At 44.4% G+C, this 6,171-nt stretch overlaps 1 pseudogene; it reads left to right on the top strand.

Annotated features, from left to right (window-relative positions):
* The first annotated feature begins 3,312 nt into the window (after positions 1–3,312).
* On the top strand, positions 3,313–4,290 carry LOC123364701 (annotated as a pseudogene).
* Positions 4,291–6,171: the final 1,881 nt, after the last annotated feature.

Raw genomic sequence — 6,171 nt, forward strand, 5'->3', positions numbered from 1 at the left:
AGATAAGTTATTATAATGGGCCTTAAAAATCTATGAAGATGTGCCAGAATGGAATAAATGCTATTATGACTCAGTTTGAGCCCCAAGAATAAAAAACAGTTTACTATTAATATATTCAGCTTTGTGCTGTGGAGAAAATCCAAGCCTTGAAAATATTCATATTAGTTGTAGCCTCTTTTTAAAAAAATGGAAAGTGAATTCAGTGCTGACTAAAGATTTGGGGTTTACCACACTGGAATCTGGAGTCCTCTGTCTGTTCAAAGAACAGGTACTAGAGGGATGATGACAGGTCAAGCTTTGTCCATTTGACTTAATCCAGAGCTAGAGGGAGACATTCCTGTTAAATCCTTGGTGGGTTTTGTGACACCTAACAAGGAGGAACTTTGCTGTGACCACAATCTCTTTCATGCAGGCATCAGATGGAAATTACTTTTGATCACCAATAGTGTAAAGTGAAGATTATAAACCAATATGATGTAGAGTAATGAGGTCAGATACATACTTGCCCTATAGCACAAGGTAGGCTTTCTAGACGAATATCACCAGCACAGTGGCCCTCTACACTGCCTCCACAGCAGCCCACAGTGCAGGTGGCATTCTGGGAGACTGGGGAAGTCCTTCACCCTGGAAATTCCCCATGGCTCCAAGACCCTTGTTGCAGCAAGGCTCTGGCATATGCTACAGCAGCAAGGAGCACAAGAAGCAAGGGGTCTGTACCAGGGGATGAACTAGCTCCCTCAGCCACAAAATTTAGGAAGCATAAGCTGCCTCCTCTCAGTCTTGCACCAGTCCTCACATTAGCACAAGGATAACCTTGCCCCTCTGTTTTCAAGCTGTGGTTCACAGACATGGCCTTTCATGATTGATGGTGCTTCTACCACAGTGGTACTGATTCCTACTTACAGCTAAGATTCTTAGGCTTTCCACTTTCAAAAACCTGTTTAACCAGCCAAACACCTAAAAGTAAGTCAATGAATTCTGCACCCTTTATGGTTCCATCATGCCTTTCTTTGTTGTGAATTAAGCCTGGTAATGACACCAACACTTAAGGAATTACAAAGAACAGATTCAAACTGTAAAGAGACCTGGAGAGTTTAGAGCAGAGGGCCATAAAGAAACAATAGGCGATTCGCTTCTAATAATGTTATACACCACGGAGGAACAAATAAATAGAGGTACACAATGGGTATTGCAGAAAAAAAGCCTTGCAAATGTTCTACTCACCCACTGAACAATGACAAGAAAGTTTTTGTTGAAGGGGAAAATCAAATAGCAAAAAGGAAAAAAAAATCGCCACCATTTCATTAAGTGTGGATGAGTTGTTTTTATGTCTGCTAAATGTTTGAGACCATTTTACAAGAGAGAAATTAAAGAGTTTATTTTTATTTTGTCTTAATACAAGGTTAACATTTTCCCCATATAACCAATCACTCTAGAAGCTCCAGCTCCAGAATCGGTGTGTTGTGGTGTGTTTCTATATCTTAAGAAGTGGCTGATAATATGAAAAAATGTGAGAACTGCTAGCATAGAGGTTGAAAGTTTTCTGTTCCCTAATACTATACACCCAGTCCCTCAGCTAGCTTCATACTTAAATGCTGTTCATTTACCAATACAACTCATCACAGTCAATCTCAAATTCAGCCCAATACAAATATCTGATGGTTTTGAGAAACGGACAGCACTATGTCACTAGCAGTTGTAAGTCTTGTGATATGCTATCTAGTGCTTATAGATTTTTATACCCTACACACTTCCTAAATACTGCACATGCTATTAAGTTTTGTGCTGTTGCGACAGAATGCAGGATGCAAACAGGTAAGCCTGCAGTGTGACCACTTGGATGTTAACTAGTTCCCATTGAGAAAGCTGATGGGGACAATTAGACAATCAGGCTGGCCTGCTGGATGGTCTAAGGAGCCAATTACCCCATCAGCCCAAGACTGATAAAGAGGCAGGAAGGATGTGCCAGGATCATATGAGAGAGAGAGAGAGAGAAAGAGAGAGAGAGAGAGGATCATATGAGAGAGAGAGAGAGGTGAGACTAGGGCTAGTTGAGCTCAGTAACATGATGGGCTCAAAGGAGAGCCACTCAGGTCCCGGGGAGAGGACCAAAAAGCACTGTTGGCACTGTAAATAGACTGTTGTATGGGGATTGTTGTGGACATGGTGGAGGGAACTTAAAATAAAAGAATACAGTGGAGGCACAACCACTGGAGTCTGTGCTGCTTCTGTGAGGAAGAAAGTGGGAGAGGAGTTTTGCCCCGTGACAGCTGTCAATTTTTTTACCATTACATTTGTCCATTCTTTAGGATTAAGACCATGCACAAAGAAAATTCATGTATGTGGTTCATGCATGTTAAGCTTGATATATTAATGTACAGAAGACACATGCAGTGTGATCCTTTCTACAGAATTTTTAAACCACCCTGTATAATTTAAGAGAAACTTATGTCTTGCTCCAACCCTCTTTGACTTTAGCTGAACTTGCTCAGTTCCTAGTAACTCTGCTCTTGAATGCCGATTGATTTAAAAGATTCAAAAAAGATGTTGAATTCTTTAAGTTCTATACTTAGGAGTAACTTCTATAGAACCCTGTTGGTTTCATTCATGTTCAATTCTACAGAACCTTTAACCAAAGGAAGTGGTTAGTATTGTATCTCTTACCACAAACAATATGGTTGCATTAATGAGAGAACATATCATTCTTCTCTGTGATAACATACTCTGAAAATATATTGTAGTCTTTGTGCTTCAAGAACATATGAATTCACTTGACTTCTTTTAAATGATGCTTTGTGAAATGCTGTGGAAAAGTTTGGTATGTTTGCTTGGAAACGAGTTAAGTTGCAAAGGCAAACCTTTGAACAGCTTTGCACTGTGCTGCAAGGGTTTAGATGAACAGAAATGCTGTACAGGGAAGGATGGATGGAACGAACAAGTAAAGGAAGCAATGTGGTCTCAAAGATGATAGCACTTACCACATGCTCAAAAAATAAGCAGAGTAATTACTATTGGCCTAATCCTGACCCTCGTAGCCTCTATATCTACAGTGCTGTAACTTCCCTCAGAATTCAACCATATTTTGCCTAATGTGGAACCCTCAGGTTGAAGCACATTAATTCTGCAAAAGCAGAATATTCATAGAACAAACAACAATACAGTGCTATGAATGTTAAGTGTTACTACATAATTAAGCCTAATACCGCCTCTGTTAAAAATCATTATCCTCATTTAACAGTGGGGGAAATGAGACAGAGGTTAAGTCTTATTTTCCTTACGCATGTAAACAATCCCCATGATTTCATTGCGACTACTCGTAGGAATAAGGAGAGCAGGATTTGGCACGAAGAGTTCAAGTGACGTGCCAAAGTCCCCAGAACAAAACACAGGAGTTACAGGCTCATCATCCTGTGCTCAGTTCAGTAGACCATGCTTCCTTTCCTCAGGGGGGCCCGATGGCGATCGCCATGCGGCTGCGGAACCAGCTCCAGGCCATCTACAAGATGGACCCGCTCCGCAACGAGGAGGAGGTAAAGGTGAAGATGAAGGAGCTGAACGAGCACATCGTGTGCTGCCTCTGTGCCGGGTACTTCATCGACGCCACCACCATCACGGAGTGTCCCACACCTTCTGCAAGAGCTGCATCGTGAAGTACCTGCAAAGCAGCAAGTACTGCCCCATGTGCAACACGAAGATCTACGAGATGCAGCCGCTGCTCAACCTCAAGCTGGACCGCGTCATGCAGGACCTCGTCTACAAGCTGGTGCGTGGCCTGCAGGAAAGTGAGGAGAAGCGGATCCGTGAGTTCTACCAGTCACGGGGCCTTGACTGAGTGACCCAGCCCAGCTGTGAGGATCCCGTGGTCGACACGATGGGTTTGCCCTACAGCAGCTTCGACCACTCCCGTGCCCACTACTACCACTACGACGAGCACGTCTCCCTGTGCCTGGAGCGGCAGAGCTCCAGCAAAGAGAAGAACAAGGCCAGTTTGCAGCAGAAGTACGTGCGCTGCTCGGTGCGGGCCCAGGTGCGCCACCTGCGCAGGGTCCTGTGTCACCGCCTGGGGCTGGCGCTGCAGCACGTGCAGATCCTATACGGCAGCGAGGTGCTCCCGGATCACATGACCATGAAGCAGCTGTGGCTGTCCCGCTGGTTCGGCAGGCCTGCACCCCTGCTCCTGCATTACAGCGTGAAGGAGAAGAGGAGGTAGGGGGATGGGCAGAGGCGCTGCCAGGCCCAGAGACCCCCGCACCCTGCAGCTCCTCCCCGACCCCCTAACTTAAACCCTCCTGCCCCATCCGAATCTATTTTTTGAATAAAACAGTTGAAAATAATAAAAAAAAAAGGCAGGTACAGAACTAAGTTAAAGTCAGGACTTCCAGATTACTTTGTTTCCTAAGGAGAGGGAAAGAAGTAACATTCACGCACATTACATATGATCACAAGACCAACACCAAAAGGGCTACTAATTTTTTCCATTATCAGGAGGAGAGAGGCATTAAATGATCATTGCACTTTGAGGAATGGTTTCCATCTGAATACACAACAAGTCATGATTGTATTTCATTTAAAGAACTATCTCTTAACTTGTGTTAATCCGCCCCCCCCTTTTCCTTATAACTCTGAAAACTGAAGATGCAGAGCAAAATGTCTCGTATTGTAATTTTTCATTTGAAATTCTGATAGGAATTTCTTTGTTCCTGCTGGTGTGAAAGTATTAATTTTCTAAATATATTAAAAAAATTGAATTAACTCCCATTGTTCCACTGACTATTGTGTCTAGACTGAGGATTTTTTTAAATTAACATCTCAAAGATTGAAAACTTTGTAACAAGAAATCAAAATGCTAAAGGTCTGCAAATATACAAGTGAGACTGAATAAAGGACAATAAGCGTACAGATTACTACAATCATGAACAGAAAATTTGTAATTTGTGAGCTTCATAAATTCTTTGCACTTGTCACTGCTTGGCCTTTGCTCTTATCCACAAAGCCAACTCATCTACAATAGCAATTTCCTTTCTTGAAAATTTACAGAAGACAATGTTGCCACTGCTTTTGTCTCTGCATACCTTAAGTACTTGACATTTCTCAACTCAATGTAGTGCTGCAGCTCACCAAGAATGCTACTTGGACATTATAAAAATTACTTAATTCACATTTTCTGTAAGACACCACAGAGAACATCAAAGACAAAACAAGCCGCTGCTGTCTCAGAAACAAGAGAATCTGTGTACTTAGTTAAATTGCATCTTACTGGTTTTCTGTGGGACTTGTTGCTTGGTATCAGAGCAGGTCCTGAGGCCTTGATGCCCAAAAAGAGTTAGGGGTTGAACAGAGGTCTCCCAAAACTTAGGAAAATGCTCTAACTACTGAGCTATGGGGTATTGCAGTGTGGGGCTTTGTCACTGGGTAGGTACACTCTGTCACAGGTGCCAGGTCACGTATGGTGCGGAGAAGGAGAAAATAACTGTATAGCAGCCGGTTAAGTCCCTCGTTCATGACCCTGACTATCAAATGGGGTAGTATGACCTAATGGCAATAAAGCAGCCCTTCCTCCTAAGGCAGTGTGGCCTAATGACTGGAGTCAATAAAGCAGCTCTTCCTTCTAGGGTAGCACAGCCTAATGGCTGGAGTCAATAGAGTAGCCCACCTCTGTGGGATTGTGCAGCCTATTGGTCCATTGGGGAAATGGGGCGCTACTTAGAGGGATGTGGCGCCAGGGTAGGGGAACTCAGGCCCTCCCTGCTCCTCTGAGTCCCAGCCCAGGGCCCTGGCAGTGATGCTCACCACTGAGTCAGTAGGGATCTTCCTGAAACACGCTGACTGGTTCCCCGGCTCACTCACCGGACAGGAGTCTAAGTTCCCTAGGCTGCTCCTACACTTTCTCCCTGGTCTCCAGGGTCCTTGGGTGGCGTAGCTCCTGCCAGCAGTGGTCTCTTCTCCAGGCTCATCAGGCAGCCTGGAGTCCATCTGGAACTCTGCGTGCCGTGGCTCTGTACTAGGAGCCTGTAGCAGCTCCCTGGAGAGAGCCTGCAGTCTGCGTCCTCCCCCTTCAGCAGCCTACCGAGACTGAGCTGGGCTGCTTCCTTTTATGCTCTGCAGCCAGGCTGAGCATATCCTGCAGAGTCGGAGGAGCAGGGCTTCCTTAGCCTGCAAAGCTGGTGGTTG

This window comes from Mauremys mutica, chromosome 2, assembly GCF_020497125.1.
Source record: "Mauremys mutica isolate MM-2020 ecotype Southern chromosome 2, ASM2049712v1, whole genome shotgun sequence".
NCBI classification, from domain to species: Eukaryota; Metazoa; Chordata; order Testudines; family Geoemydidae; genus Mauremys; species Mauremys mutica.